This window comes from Cibotium barometz, chromosome 33 (assembly GCF_041138505.1).
Source record: "Cibotium barometz isolate CiBa-2024 chromosome 33, ASM4113850v1, whole genome shotgun sequence".
Classification (NCBI taxonomy): Eukaryota; Viridiplantae; Streptophyta; class Polypodiopsida; order Cyatheales; family Cibotiaceae; genus Cibotium; species Cibotium barometz.
Window position 1 is genome coordinate 21444376 of NC_141078.1, and position 17025 is coordinate 21461400.

Consider the following 17025-nt stretch of genomic DNA (forward strand, 5'->3'; position numbering starts at 1 on the left):
TTCTCTCGTGAGAGAGCCTTTGTGAATATATCTACCACATTGTTATGTGTAGAGATATACGCCAAGCTAATCTCTCGTGCAATAGGCCTCTCCTTGACATAATGATAATGCACCTCAATGTGCTTTCTGTGAGACTGAGTTCCTTGCAACTACTAATGCACTATGGATTTTGAAAGTGGAGGCGGGGAATTGCAGTTTTGCCAAAAGACATTTGAGCCATACACACTTCATAGTCGTTGTAAAAGCTACTGTATACTTAACTTCACAGCTCGAAGTAACCACCATTGGTTGCTTCTTACATGAATCACCAGGATGAAAGCAAAAGCCATTAGTGGTGGGGACACTCACGTGTCATAACATCCAACCCAGTCGAATTCACTAAAAGTATGTAGTTGAATATCACTCCCCTTAGCATAGAATAGCCCAAGAAACTAAGTGCCCTGTAAGTATCGGAATACTCGCTTGCTTTTGGGACTATACATAAACCTGCTAAATTGGGAGACCCAAATTAAATGTCTGACCTCGTGTTGCATAGATAGAGAAGGCACCCAATAACCTAATGATAAAATGATGCATCAAATGGTTCACATGCATCTTAGAGATCAAGCCTAGCACTCGTCTCTATTGGTGTAGCAATTGGTTTATAGTTTTCAAGACCAAACTGTGTAAGTAGTCTTTGTATGTACTTTGATTGTAACATCATAATACCATCATCACGCTACACAAACTATATGCTAAACAATAATGTAATGAACTCAAATAATAATACAATAATCCCAAATATTTCATCTCAAATGACATATGCAATTTAGCCTTGAAGGTTAAAATTCTCTCCCCATTAGGGCTTGTGAGCAGCATGTCATCAACGTATGACCAATAAATAATATTTACTCCTCTTTACTAGAGGGTGCCTCTTAGTTGAGCTGTTTACAAAAACCCAAGTATACTTTTATCTTCCCATACCATGCTCTGGAAACCTTCTCAAGGTTATATAAAGGAACAAAATCACGAGGTTGAGATACATAAACCTCCTCATGTAAATCACCATTCAAGAAGATAGTCTTGATATCCATTGTACATTCCATCCATGATGCACTGCCAATGCAACAATACTCCGAACTGTAATCATATGAGACGTGGCAAATGTCTCATCATAATCTATGCCTTTCTCTTGAGCATAACCCTTTGCAAACAAGCCTTGCCTTGTAGCAATCCATCAATACCACCATCAGCTTTATGCTTAAGCTTATAAACCCACTTTATACAAATGGACTTCTTACCATAAGGTAAATTTGCCAAATACGAAGTGTCATTTTTGAGGATTGAGGTGTACTCATCCTACATAGCATGCAAGATTTTTGAGAATTAAGGCATGCTCATCTTGCATGGCATGCATCCAATTATTATTTTCATATGCTTCCTCAAAGGAAACATGTTTCTCTTCATCGCATATGCTAGCAATGAAAGCATGATCCACAAAAGAATAAGAAAGATGCATGATGAGAATCTACACGTATCATGTTGGGCAAAAGAGTAGCTAATTTGCTATCCCATAACATTTGGACTAGCCAATTTGGTATACTCTTGGATGCCTGTATGTGCTGCTTTCCTCATCCCCACTGCATCATCCACAATTACCTCATTAATAGGATACTTTTGGTATACTCTTGGATGCCTATATATGCATGCTGCCCTTTTATCATCCATTGCATCATCCACAATTGCCTCATTACCAGGCTGATTTGTGGGCTGAAATTGGAGCTAATTTTCAATCGATATGGGATGATTTACAGCACCTTACTGACCATTCATTTTCTCCACACATTCATTTGTATCCAAGATGTCTTGTGAACATACATTTTGCTAGTTTTTACATAAAAGCATGGGCTAAAGTGAGTTCACAACAAAGACATCGTACTCACCAAAATCCACCGTGTGGTCGGATGGTAGATACCCTTTGCTTTATTAGCCATATCCTACAAAAATGTATTTTACCGCCTTATCATCTAGCTTATTGCGTTGTTGCTCATGCATAAGAGTATAAGCAAGACTACCAAAAACATGTAAATGAGCCATAGAGGGATTCTTACCATTTCAAGGGGATAGTTGTTTGCAAGGCCTTGACGGGGCATCTATTTAGCACATAAATGGCACACATAACTGTCTCCAACCAAAAAACATGAGGCAAATTTTGGTAACCATGAAATGTGCCATCTCCATGAGAGATTTGTTTTTCTCTAAAGCATGTAAAAACCATTGACTGTACTTTCAACAATAGATACACCTAGGTGTGCTTGGAGTAGTCAACAATAAAAATCACAAAGTAGAGATGTCCCCTGATGGATGGTGTCCTCATAAGACCACATACATTACTATGTCCTCATAAGACCACATACATTACTATGTACAACCTGTAATTTATGGATAATCTTGAATACTGATCCGTCTTTTAGGAATGATGCCCGTTGCATCTTTGCCCATAATGCACCTCTCACATACATCTTTGAAAAGAGCCTGGCCAGAGCTTTGGCAACTCTGACACCATCTCTTGCCTGCCAAAATTCAAGTAACCAAAGCGAGTATGTGTCTGCCACTCATAGCATGTGTGGCAGTAACTAAAGCATTATGTCCCAATCTATCATACCTATCTAACCTGTAAAGTCCATGGCTTAGAGTATCAGATACCACCGTGATGTCTACGTCACTCTGGTCATGAAGTGTACACATGTCATCAACAAATTTAGCCACTAGGCTTGCCCAGAGACTAATAACAAGTTCTTTTCAGTGTTTAGAATAAATAAGACTTTTGAGAGAGCGATTGTCTCACCTTTTGTGGTAGTGAGCACAATCTTACCAACTCCTTTCTCATTGGACATTAGGAGCTATTTGCATATGTGAATGCCCCACCTTTTGCAGCAGTGAGACCGTGACAATAAGTTCTTTTTAGCACTTGGAATAAACAAGACTTATGAGAAAGTGATTGTCCCACATTTTATAGTAGTGAAGCAAAATCTTATCAACTCCTTTTTCATTGGATATGAGGTGTTGTTTGCACATGTGAGTGTGCCTCTTTGAGGATCAAACCTAAGGGATGAAAACAAAACATGCTCAGAAGTAATGTTCTTTGCTAGCTTCACTCACTCACACACAGATGCAACAAGTAAGTAGAGATAGAGAGAAGCACAACACTTAAGTAGATTGATGAGAATGAGTCGAGTAAAGTGATATGATAAGGTTAATTACACACACTCATATGAGTGTGTACACATGCTTGGGGAAAAAAACCTACTAAGGAGGAAAAAACTACCCTAGTTCATTATTAGCCTACATCCACATATCACTACCATATAAATGGCTATATCTATAGCTATATTAAAATATGATATTTATATATGTATATATATATAATTAATATAAGTATGCACAAGAGTGCAAAAAACCTACATTGGTTACACTAATGCTTAAAAATGCATAAACACTATGATGTGCTCTTGTAAGATCCATACTTGCATGTTGCTATATTAAGGTGCTTTAAGCTTTGACAAAGTGCATATATTTTGAATTGTTGCAAAAAGACAAGCTTTTCAATTTCAAGTTTTCAAACTCAAAGGTGTGCAAGGAAAGGCTTTCAAGAAACAATGTTATGGTGGTTTTTGGGTTTTGAGAGCACTTGTGTTGTAGTAGTGCAAAAGAAATTGAGATACTCCCAAAATTGTATAACATTGAAAATCATTTTTTAGCAATGTATTTGTACCATTACTAAATTTTAAAGAGTTAATTGACCTCTATTATCATGCAAAGTGATACCTTTGATTTGGCCCTCATTTTTTTTAAAACATCATCTATGTGAGACCATCTGATTGTGTCATCTAATTCAAGAAAAATGTATGATAAGTTTCCATTCTCCAAAACTTAGTAGATGCATCCCAACTTATAATTGTGCTTCATATGCTTATATCCTATAGAATAAAGGCCATTTCAAATTATCATAGGATTTCTAAAAGGTAATCTTAAAGACTATGAAGTCTTATCTAAATTCTTTGGCAATTCTATGCTCTCCACATGGAAATGGCATCAAGGATGTATAGCCCATTTGTGATTTTCTTATGTTTAGGTCTAATCCACTTACCTATATGAATTGCGAGCCTCTTAGACAATGCTCTAGCACATATCTTGTAGATATGATCAATCATGGAGAGATATATTTAATTACCTAAGATATCTTTATCATGACTTGTGTGATCAATTTCGGCATTGAGGTCAAGAGGCCAGTTTGATTTCCAAGCAACAAACGTTACTACTTTAGAGATAGCATTCTAGAAGACTTTGTGGCATTTTTTTACAAGCATACCATCAATCCGTATACTTTTTATATTGTTCGTAGACTCATTTATCTCATGAAATTCCTCTTTAGTGAACTCAATTTCAAGTAATGTTGGTTGCTCTAGGAAAACATAGAATACTTAGAGATAATGCCTTTGTTATGTTTTTTTTTTAATTGATAAGATATTGTGTTAAAAGAGGTATGAGAGGCATGGTGCTTGCACTAGGAAAATATAGAATAGTTAACCTTGGAGGTAATGCTTTTTTTCGCTCAACAGGATATTGTGTTACTTAAAAGAGGCATGACATCTTTAGATGCCTTCTTTTAAAGGAGGGAAAATTTTCTTTTAAAAGGTTATCATTTTACCAAGCCCATTTTTCTCTAGTGTACAATTAAGAGCTTATCATTTTACCAAGCTCACTATTATTTGGTGTACCATTAAAAGTGTTGGTACCAAATTATTTCCTCTTCTCTTATCTCTCTGAGCTGGAAGATTTGTTCTTGCTTAGTGACATTTCATGATGGTAAGACGTGTTTGGGCTTATTGATGTAAGGATCATTAAGGGACTTACCTTAGTGCTAATCGCTCAACCTCCTAATGGTGGAAGAAGCTACTTGAACTCGCATATCCACTCAATTCCGTAGTGGTCCTCAATCCATCGAGTATGGAGTAGTTCTAGGAAGGTGGGCTATGTGGACACCACATAGCAGCTAGCCTCATGCACTCTTGTGATAGAGGAGAGAAGAAGAAGCACTCGCATGAGAGGCATGGTGCTTGCTCCAGGAAAATATAGAAGATTTAACCTTAGAGATAATTCCTTAGAGTAGGAAAATCTATAGTAGTTAACCTTAGAGATGATAATGCCTTTCTTGAAGTTTCTTGTAAAAGCTTATCATTTTACCAAGCCCACTATTCTTTGGTGTACAACTAAAAGCTTATCGTTTTACCAAGCCTACTATTCTTTGGTGTACAATTAAAAGTGTTGGCACAAATTATTTCCTCCTCTCTTGTCTCTAAGTTGGAAGAGTTGTTCTTGCTTTTTAAAGTGACATTTCATGGCAAGATGTGTTTGGATTTACTGATGTAAAGGTCATTAAAGGATTTTTACCTTAGTGCTAATCGCTCAACCTCCTAGTGGTGGAAGAAGCTACTTGAACTTGCATATCCAATCAGTTTTGTACTGGTCCTCAATCCATCGAGTATGGAGAAGCACTTCTCCATCAAGTATGGAGAAGTGCTTGGAAGGTGGACTATGTGGACACCACATAAGCCTCATGCACTCTCGAGAGAGGAGCGAAGAAGAAGCACTTGCATAAGCATGGAAGCAATCCTCTCTCCATGCACTTAACCACACTTAGCACACAAGAAAGCAAGAAAGTACACTCTAGATTTCATAATGGGATTGTGTCCTTTCTCAATAGCAAAAGTGTAATATATATATAACCACCTTTTTACATAGACTATTTATCTAGGGTGCCTTGGTCCTAGACTAGCATTTATAAGGTGGTTTTGACTCACATATTTATGCATTCTCAAGCACAAATACCCATTATCACTTTATCATGAATCACTAGTGAAAGGGAGTACAAAAGTGCACCAACACACTTACAATGCACCACACTTACAACACACTTATAAAAAATATATATGATGCCAAAGAATATGTAATGTTGACCGTAGTGATTAACATACATATCCCCTTCCTATTTCGGATTCCATCCTTGGAATTTATTAGTAGTTGGATTAAAGTGGTTGAAGCATAGGGTAAGGTGATTAAAAGGTTGTAAGTATAATGGATTGACGCCCAAAAACATGTCTCAAACATGTCAAGGTGATGAGACGATGCATAGCAAGAAACCTTAGCTTATTGTAGTATAAGAGTGCTTATGATATATTTGATCTGTTTGTTGGGGCAAACACTATACAATTTGGTTCGGAACTGTCCTAAGAAGGATACACATCAACTTGAAGAACTTGGTGCTAGATTTGACACAAGATTGAATTATTGAATTCTCTTCATCATTTTGTGTTCCTCTGTCTCTTGTGGGTTTAAGAAGTAGGGGGGGAAGTTGAACCCCACACCTTGTACCTTCTCCATGAGCTCACTAAGTTCTTTCTAGCTCCAACACCATAGAATTAGCATGAACGTGGGACTAATCAATGGCTACTACGATGAAGACTTATCATGAGGGTGTTAAAATATACAAGTGAATAGGGTGTGTGCAGGAACAAGCCCTTGGTTAGAGACTGTAAAAGAGAATGTGTAAATGTGAAAGAACCTATGAAAAGGTGAGACGAATCTACTGGGAGAGAATAAAGGGTAGCATGAGAAGATTTAGGAAGTGTGGAGATATTCTAGGAAAAGTGAAGAGGTGGAGAGAATCAAGCAAAAGAGATGGAGTGAATCAAGGAGAAATCAGTGGGATTTGATGCTTGGATGTAAACTCTATAAATTGAGGCATTGCCCTAATGAGAATTTGCTGGTTATTGATTATCCATGCCTACATTAAGCTATTTGTTAATTATTCATTAATCACATCTTAATTATTTACTAATCACATCTTAATTATTTGCTGGTTATTCGTGTTTGAAGGTCTATAAGTGTTAAAGGACACAGAAGTAAGGAGATCTAAATCAGCTAAATCAACTGAGTCAGTTTAGTTAGACCTCAATCAATTTAGTCAGCAAACTTGAGTCAAATAAGAGTTAGTAGAGGACAACTGACATATTCAGTAGAGTCCTAAAGCTAGATATTTGAGGATTAAAGATTGCTGGTTCTGGAGGAAAATCTGAGAGTCTGAAAGACAAGAATCTAAAAGAGGTCAACAGAGCAGTTAGTTGAATCAAATTATAGTCAGTTATTAGTGGGTCAACTGAGAGTCAGCTAGGGTCAGTTTAGGTCAGCAAGTTGTCAGAGTCATATCTGACCTAAGAAGACATTTTAGAAGATCACCTGATTGAAGTTAATGAGGGTAAGGTGTCGGACTATATCAGTAGAGATTTAGAGGATAATTGTAAATCTGTTGTGTGCCCTGGGCTGGGCAACTCATAACCATCTATAGTGTATCTTTAGTGTGAGCAAATGTAGTCTAAACAGAGTTCTATTATAGTTTTTGATGTATGTTAGTTTGTTTGATGGTGTAGTGTTCCATTTTTGACATGCGACTGAGATATATAGGTCAAGGGTGACAATGAAGCCAAAGAGAAGATATTTTTGGATGCTTGCTTGATGGGAAAGTTGAGCTCTGCTAGCTTCTTGTATTGATGTAGATGTAGCTCAAGGGAAGGAAAATAGTTGTAGAGCTAGCACGAAAAATGTATGTTTTGATATCATCATTAGCAAATTCACTCGCTACATTTTTTTGCACTCGCTCAGAGATGCTTCTTGCTTGGTTTTGGTCGCTTAGAGTGTGTTAATCCTCGGGTATGGTTCTATGGGATTTACAACCATATATTTGGGGTTTTGGAAAATGTGATCATAGGCATGCTTTATGGCTTCTACTTGGATGTTGTTTTAAGATTGTGTGCAGGAAATTATAGCACATGAAGATCTTATGAATAGGCATAAATGAAGCTTAGAAGACATGCTTAAGGGACTTGGAAATGAAGAGGTAGTCTAACACTTTAGTACTCTACTACATGGGATGGTTTCCTTGGAGCTTGGCATGGCATCTTTGTATATGATTTTGGGAATTGTATAATTTGCAAGTGTTATGATTTTGGGGACAAAATCTTTGTAGGAAGGAATGGATTGTGAAGGGGTTAAATAATACCCTAAAAGATTGTAAAAAGTGGCATATGGTCATTTAGTTAGGGAAAACTATAAATAGGGATGAAGGCCCATGAGATAAGACTTTTGGATCATTTTTTAATTAGGACATTGTGTCTTTCTTGGAGTACATTAGTACTACCTCTATGGCTTTCATGGGATTATCACATGGCCTCTTAGATATGGCTCAAATCCAACTATTTCATATAATCTCTTTGCTCTTTACTATATGATGATGATGATGGGGTTGATCTTGCAAATATTAGATATGGCTATGGTTTCCTTGTATTTCTTTTCCATGGTTATTTTCTTAATATTTCACATATAGATGATGGTTGATCTTGCAAATATTAGATATGGCTAAGGTTTTCTTGCATTTCTTTTCTATGGTTATTTTCTTAATATTTCACATATAGAATGTACATTGATTATAGAGATCTTAACAACCTTACCATCAAAAACTATTATCCCATACCTAGAATTGATGATCTACTTGATGAGCTCAAGGGAGCTAAGCTCTTCTCCAAGATATGGAGGTCCACTTTTAGAACTTGGGTATCTTTTGTCAAATAAATCTGGTCTAATACTTAATAATGCCCCAACATGGCTTCCCTCTAGTTGGTGCAAGAAGTTCATCACAACAAATGCATGATTATAATGGAACCTAAAGACTTTCATCCCATTAGGTTTTACAAAAATCCCTGTTGATGTTTCATTTGCCATTTTTACGACTAGGCCCATTTGTTTTAGTACATGTTTTTCTAGATTTTTCTAACATTTATTTGTGATAATGCTTACTCCGTCTCCTCCATTTGGGATTCTAGTTTCCATTGCCTAATATCCATTGTGGTGAACTAGAATAGTCTCATCACATTCATAATAGTGACCTAGATGATGATCCACTTGGATCTAGATAAATCTTGGAACACTACCAATGTAGATAAATTTGGGATTAGTCTGATCAATTTCATAGTAGTGACCTAGTTTGATGATTCACCAAGATCTAGATAACTATGGGAACACTAGTGATCCCCCCTTGGTTTGAGTAGGACTTCAGTGAGATACTCCCTTTCTGGATTAACTCTTGGTTCTATACCCACTCCTTAACATCTTCCCACAGTGTAGGGGTGCTCTGTAATAATACCGACCATAATGTTTATCTGATGAAAGGAATTGCATAAAAGTGGCCATATCTTATGATCCCTTAGTGGCCATATCTTATGATCCCTTAGTGACTTGTTGTTCCATGGCAAGGTTTTCTAGAGCTATCCCTTGGACTCTTTAGCTTTCCTTTTGAGCCAGGAGCTATTGTCAATTTGGATTTGAGGGTTCATGATGTATACTTCATTTATCCATTTGACCAAGGAGGATTCATACCTAGCCTCGTCTCATCGACATTGGCTTCTTGCACTATACTTTCAACCCTGGGGGATATTCAGCTACTTTCATCATCAACAATGGTCTCTCACATTTTCCTTTTTATCCAAGTGGAAGATTTCTTAGCTTCATCATCAACGGGAGGCCCTCATCCTTTCCATTTACCCTAGAGGTCATACTTTTCATGTTATGGTATTTTGATCTTCCATGATAGTGCCTTGGTCATGATTTTTAGCTTTCATACTGTAAGGTTCCCCCCTTCCAAAATAGGGGAAACACTTAAGATAGTCCACTAAGTCTTAACTTGGAGAAAATTTCCTTTTCATCGACACCTTATCCATGCAGAGATTCAAGGATACGATTCATAGGTAAGGCCTAGTCCTATCCCGCAAGGGAGCGTGATCTTCTAAAAATCAAATCACCCATAGGGTAATTGATCATTGGGCAACTACCAGTATTGATTCCTAGAGACAACGCTTTTTTCCTCATCCATGCAAGGCACAGTCGCCGCCGCCGCTGGCCTAGTCTTCTAGAATAGAATTACCCGAGAACCTATTTATCTAGTGTAGGGCTTTCACTTAATCTGTTGGAAAGCTACCCAACTAATTGGGTCCACCCGTTCGTAGGATGGTGCCATTGGGGCATTCCATCCTCCCACTTTCCACCCTACTCACACATCAATTTTGTTTTCTAATTAATTCTACCACACTGTTTGACATAAATAAACATATTCCTTAATTAAGGCCCTTTCCACAAGGTTTGTTAAAACAGCCTTTTTCCACAATACAATAATTCCAAACACAAGATTTATAAAAAAAAGTTTATACATGAATCAATTCCATACAAGCCAAACCAGCTCTCTTATTCTTTTCCTTTATACTACTGATGATCTAGAATTCGGCCTTTCAGCCTCTATATGCTGGGCAAAACCCTACAGGACCATACACCTCATCGTGGGCCGCCGTTGGCAAGGACTCGCCCTCTCAAGCTCCATCGCTCGATCCTCCCGCCCCCCTCAGAGGGATGTCTGCGCACTAGGGTGGGCTTATTCACCGCACTAGCCTAGGCCCTCAGAACTAGACAGCATCATAATCTCTCACCTCAATCGACGAACCTTATTCTCCCAATGGTATGAGGGATACCTTGGGCCATTCTCGGGCTTTGCTAAAATGACGTCGTCCGGCTACACAAGCACGCAACGGAGTTAGCGTCGAACCCAGGAAAAACTTGCACTCTTTCTCTTAAAGATAACAATTTCAATACAATTCATTGAATACAACTTCACTTCAAATCGTAGCTTCATATAATTTTATTTTATTATTTTAAAAGGAAAAGATACATATTTATTAACATTAATATTAAAGAAAAAAAACTCTTCTTTAAAAGATAACCAAGCTAACCTAGGCACCATTTCCTTGAGGAGCTTGTAACAGGAGGGTTGGGGCCGCATTAGGAGCATCTTCTCTAATCTCATTGTTGCACGCTCCTCTTGAGGCAATATTCTGGCATTTTCGAGATGGGGCCATCTTGGACGTCGCCTTGTAGGGCTCGCTGTCGCGGTCAAAATGCTCCAGTTAGATCTCAATTCTGAGATCGTTTACTCACTGTATGAGCAAAAGACCACAACGCGAACCCTCTCTAAGGCCAAAACCTCTTGCTAAAGTCCACGCAAATGGGGGGGTGGGGATTTGTGAGATGTCCTTAACAAAAATGTTTTGCTGAAGGGTAGAAGGGTGCTGCTGTAAGTCTCTTCACATGGAGGAGGGGGGGGGGAGAAGAGCTAAGGACATTGCCTTCTAACAAGGGGGGAGTAGAGGAAAGTTGCCTTATCTGAAAAGTGGCAGATAAGGGGGTGTTGAGAGGGGCGGCTGCACTGTAGCAAGTACACTATGCAGGGATAGATGACAGTACAAACGACGACACAACAGAGTATAGGCTACGCAGAAATGCATGCTGCCCATGGAGCACCCCAGGGGTTTATGTAGCTGTGGGGTACGGGTGTGGGCGCGCTGCGCAAAGCACGGTGGTCGAAAGGACGGTGTGCCGGCAAAGGCTGTGGATCAATGGCCTGCATGGCTTTGGGGGGGAAGGTACGGTGGCGGGTTAACAGGGAAAGGAGTGGTACGCATGTACCTTATCTGGCTAGAGGCAGCATGTACCTTATCTGGTTAGAGGCAGCATGTACCTTATCTGGTTAGAGGCAGCATGGGTGTCCACGTAGCAGTGCGTGTGGACCACATAGTGGGTGGCCGACCTTTGGTTCTTGTGCGTCCATTGTACGGGCACCCTGGTGAGTGTTTACGGTTCCTTTTTTTTGGGGCGAGGTCTCCAAATTTGGGACATCGGCCTCGATTTGCGTGCCGGACCACCCGGGGACTGAATTTTTTTTTTGTCCGAGATGTTGCCCTAGTCATTAGGGTGTAGACCGTTTGTCAATCGGACGCCCGATCGTGCATTTATTAAGGTTTAAAGGTCGTCGCTTTTTAACTAAAAATAACCAAAATTTGCGTATAAGCTTGATCGGGTGTCCGTTTTGGATGCTGTAAAATCCTATATTAGGGTAAAATAGTGTGCAGATTCCAAATTTGGGCTCGAAATTTGAAGATTCTAAGTAAAAATGGCTCATTTAATAAAATCATTGATTTTTATACCATAAAAACTCATAAATTCATCTAGTACATGGACATTTCTTTATTAGTGAAGATGGGTATGTTACATCCTCCCCCCCTTAAAGAAATCGAGATGTCCTCATCTCTTCATGAATTGGGGATAATCCTTTAAAAGTGTAGCTTCATCTTCCTAAGTTGCATCCTCTTCAGGGTAATCTTTCCACTGTACTAGATGTTCTACAAGAGTTCTATTTCGAAGTTGCCTTTCCCTAGAATCTATGATCCTACAGGGCTGTAATTCAAGGACTCCTTGAGTGGGGATTACAACTTGTTCATTATCAAGAATATGATCGAGACTAGGTGGTACATAAGGTTTTAACAAACTTACATGAAATACATTGTGGACTTTGATATGGGCTGGGAGCTGGAGTTTATAGGCACTTTTACCTAGACACTTGATAACTGTATAGGGACCACAATACCTAGGGCTCGGCTTCTTATATTTCCCAAGTGATAGAGAACTTTGTTTGGGTCACACTCATAGAAGAACTTTGTCTCCTTCCTTGAAGATCCTTTCAAATCTCTTGGTGTCAACATAATGCTTTTGCCGATCTTGATCAGCTTTAATATCTTTTTGGATTGCCTTGGTTTGTTCCTCCATCTCTTCGAGCATTTTCCTGGATGCCTCAACTCTTATGGTCGGATCACAGAAATTTAGAGGAGATAAGCATTCTTGCCCATAGAGTGCTTTGAATGGTGACATTCCTATGCTCTGATGATAAGATGTATTGTCGGCAAATTCTACCAGACGAAGGTATTGAATCCATCTTCTTGGTTCCCATCCACAATATGCTCTAAGAATGTCTTCTATTACTTGATTGACTCTCTCAGTTTGGCCATCGATCTCTGGATGATAAGTTGTGCTAAAGAAAAGTTGAGTGCCAGGGCTTGAAATAAGGACTGCCAGAACTTTGAAGTGAAGTCAGAATCCCGGTCACTTATTATCCTTTTTGGGAGACCATGAAGTTTAAAGACTTCCTTGATGAATATTCGAGCAACATCAGAAGCTTTGAAGGTCTTCTTTGCTGGTATAAGGTGAGCTACTTTGGTAAGTAAGTCCATACTACCAGAATGGAGTCATATCCTCCTTGTACAGTGGGGAGACTTGTGACAAAATCCATACTAATGCACTCCCACTTCATTTGGGAAATATCCAAGGGTTGAAGTTTTCCAGGCATCTTGACCCTTTCAGCCTTGATCCTTTGGCATGAGATACATTGCTTCAAGTACCAAAGGACATCATTTTTCAAGCCTGCCTAATGAAAGCTCCTTCTTACGGCATTTAATGTTTTTGCATAGTTTGGGTGTCCTACAACAGGACTATCATGAGCTTCATGGAGGATTAGGTTCTTTAAAGCAGGATCCTTAGGGATACATAGCCTGTGATTGAAGGAGAGGCTTCCTTCATGAGTGGAGTATCCCTTGATTAGATTCTTCTCTTTCTCTGAATTCCCCCTTCTTCTACTAACTTCATCATCCTCTGATAATATGGATCATGAGATAAGACTTCTTCCACCTTAACCAGTATGAGATGAGACTTCTTCCACCTTAACCAGTATGGGATTATTTGGCATTGAAATTGCACTTAAGAAAGATTTGCAGCTAAGTGTATCTGCTACCACATTATCTTTCCCAGGGTGGAATTTGATGTCGAAGTCATATTCTTGTAGAATTTCAATCCATCTCCTTTGACGCATGTTAAGGTTAGGCTCGGTGAAGATCCCCACTAGTATGGGGGTTCCGCTGTAGTTTCTAAGACTCGAAAAATTGATGGTAAGGGTGGTAGACTCTGGATTGGGGTAGGTCCCAACACAGCTACTCTGTCAGCAGGTAAGATCTACATCACTCGGTCATACACCCAGCGATCCCATCTATAGTCACAGAGGTGTCAAGCCTGGGAGTACCGACGAACCAAAATAAACGGATCATCTTCAACTTTTCAATCCAATGAATCCGCTTTAGGTGGGTGGTAAGGTTCCCAATTCGGATGAAGAAATATCTCAGCCCACGACTCCAGAAATCTCTACCCCATCCTCTTTTGATACGAGAAAAATAGGGGCTAGCAGTCTCTCGAAGATGCATTGGAAAACTAGAAACTTCGAGTAGGTATCTTCCTCTTCCTACAATCATTCAAACATCAATTCAACTTGTTTTTAGTAGGATGTTTTTATTAATTAGTAGTATTATGTTAGGTAAAACATACATTGCAAAATAATTCTTAAATGGCAAGTCCTAGGAGCTAAGATCGGCTTTGATACCAATTGTAAGGTTCCCCCCTTCCAAAAATAGGGGAAACACTTAAGATAGTCCACTAAGTCTTAACTTGGAGAAAATTTGATATTCATCGACACCTTGACCATGCAGAGATTCAAGGATACGATTCATAGGTAAGACCTAGTACTATCCCACAGGGGAGCGTGATCTTCTAAAAATCAAATCACCCATATGGTAATTGATCATAATTTGGGCAACTACTAGTCTTGATTCCTAGAGACCGCTTTTTTCCTCATCCATGCAAGGCACAACCGCTGGCCTAGTCTTCTAGAATAGAATTACGTGAGAACCTATTTATCTAGCGTAGGGCTTTCACTTAATCTATTGGAAAGCTACCCGACTAATCGGGTCCACCCGTCCGTAGGATGGTGCTATCGAGGCATTCCATCCTCTCACTTTCCACCCTACTCACGCGTCAATTTTGTTTTCTAATTAATTCTACCACACTATTTGACATAAATAAACATGTTCTTTAATTAAGGCCCTTTTCACAAGGTTTGTTAAAACAACCTTTTTCCACAGTACAATAATGCCAAAGACAAGATTTATAAAAAAAATTATACATAAATCTATTCCATACAAGCCAAATCGGCTCTCTTATTCTTTTCCTTTATACTGTCGATGATCTAGAATTCGGCCTTCCAGCCCCTACATGATGGGCAAAACCCTACGGGACCATACACCTCATCGTCGTCGACCACTGGCCAGGGCTCAAGCCGACTTGTCGTCCTCTCAAGCTCCGTGGCTCGATCCTCCCACCCCTCAAAGAGATGTCTACGCACTAGGGTGGGCTTATTCACCACACTAGCCTGGGCCCTCATCAGAACTAGATAGCATCATAATCTCTCGCCTCAATCGGCGAACCTTATTCTCCCAATGGTATGAGGGATACCTTGGGCCATTCTCGAGCTTTGCTACTAACGATGTTGCCTGGCTACACAAGCACGGAACGGAGTTAGCGTCGAAGCCAGGAAAAACTTGCACTCTTTCTCTTAAAGATAACAATTTCAATACGATTCATGGAATACAGCATCACTTCAAATCATAGCTTCATACAATTTTATTTTATTATTTTAAAAGAAAAAGATACACATTTATTAACATTAATATTAAAGAAAAAAAACTCTTCTTTAAAAGATAACCAAGCTAACCTGGCCACCATTTCCTTGAGGAGCTTGTAACGGGAGGGTTGGGACCGCATTAGGAGCATCTTCTCTAATCTCGTTGTTGCGTGCTCCTCCCGAGGTAATATTCTGGCGTTTCCGGGATGGGGCCATCTTGGACATTGCCTTGTATAGGGCTCACTGTTGCGGTCGAAATGCTCCAGTCAGATCTTAATTCTGAGATCGTTTGCTCACCGAATGAGCAAAAGACCACAGCGCATGAACCCTCTCTAAGGCCAAAATCTCTTGCTAAAGTCCACCCAGATGGGAGGAGGGATTTGTGAGATGTCCTTTTAACAAAAACGTTTTGATGAAGGGGAGAAGGGTGCTGTTGTAAGTCTCTTCACATGGAGGGGGGGGAGAGAAAGCTAAAGGACACTGCCTAACAAGGGGGAGTAGAGGAAAATTGCCTTATCTAAAAAGTGGCAGACGAGGGGGTGTTGAGAGGGGCGGCTACACTGCAGCAATGTAAGTCTCTTCACATGGAGGAGGGGGGGGGGGAGAAGAGCTAAGGACACTGCCTTCTAACAAGGGGGGAGTAGAGGAAAGTTGCCTTATTTGAAAAGTGGCAGATGAGGGGGTGTTGAGAGGGCGGCAGTAGCAAGGGGCGGTACACTGCAGCAAGTACACTACACAAGGACAGATGGCGGCAGTAGCAAGGGGCGGTACAGACGGCGACACGGCAGAGTATAGGCTATGCAGAAATGCGTGCTACCCATGGAGCACCCTAAGGGTTTATATAGCTGTGAGGTACGGGTGTGGGAGCTGTGCAAAGCACGATCGAAAGGACGGTGTGTCGGCAAAGGCTGTGGATCAGTGGCCTGCATGGCTGTGGGGAAAGGTACGGTGGTGATTAACAAGGAAAGGAGTGGTACGCATGTACCTTATCTTGTCAGAGACAGCATGGGTGTCCATGTAGTGGTGCGTGTGGACCACACAGTGGGTGTCCGACCTTTGGTTCTTGTACGGGCACCCTGGTGAGTGTGTACAGTCCCTTTTTTTGGGGCGGGGTCTCCAAATTTAGGGCGCTAGCCTCAACAGCGTGCTGGATTGCTCGGGAGGTGAAATTTTTTTTTTTTGTCCGAGATGTTTCCCTGGTCGTTGGGGTGCAGACCATTCGTCAATTGGACGCGTGATTGTGCATTTATTAAGGTTTAAAGGTCGTCGTTTTTTAACTAAAAATAACTAAAATTTACATATAAGCTTGATCCGCTGTCCGTTTTGGATGCTATAAAATCTTATATTAGGATAAAATTGCACGCAAATTTCAAATTTGGGCTCGAAATTCAAAGATTCTAAGTAGAAATGGCTCATTCAATAAAATCATTGATTTTTATACTATAAAAACTCATAGATTCATCTATGTTACACATACGATCTTTTATATATATATTTGATTTTTGTATGACCACCCTTTGATTTCGAGGACAAAGTCATTATAAGAGGGC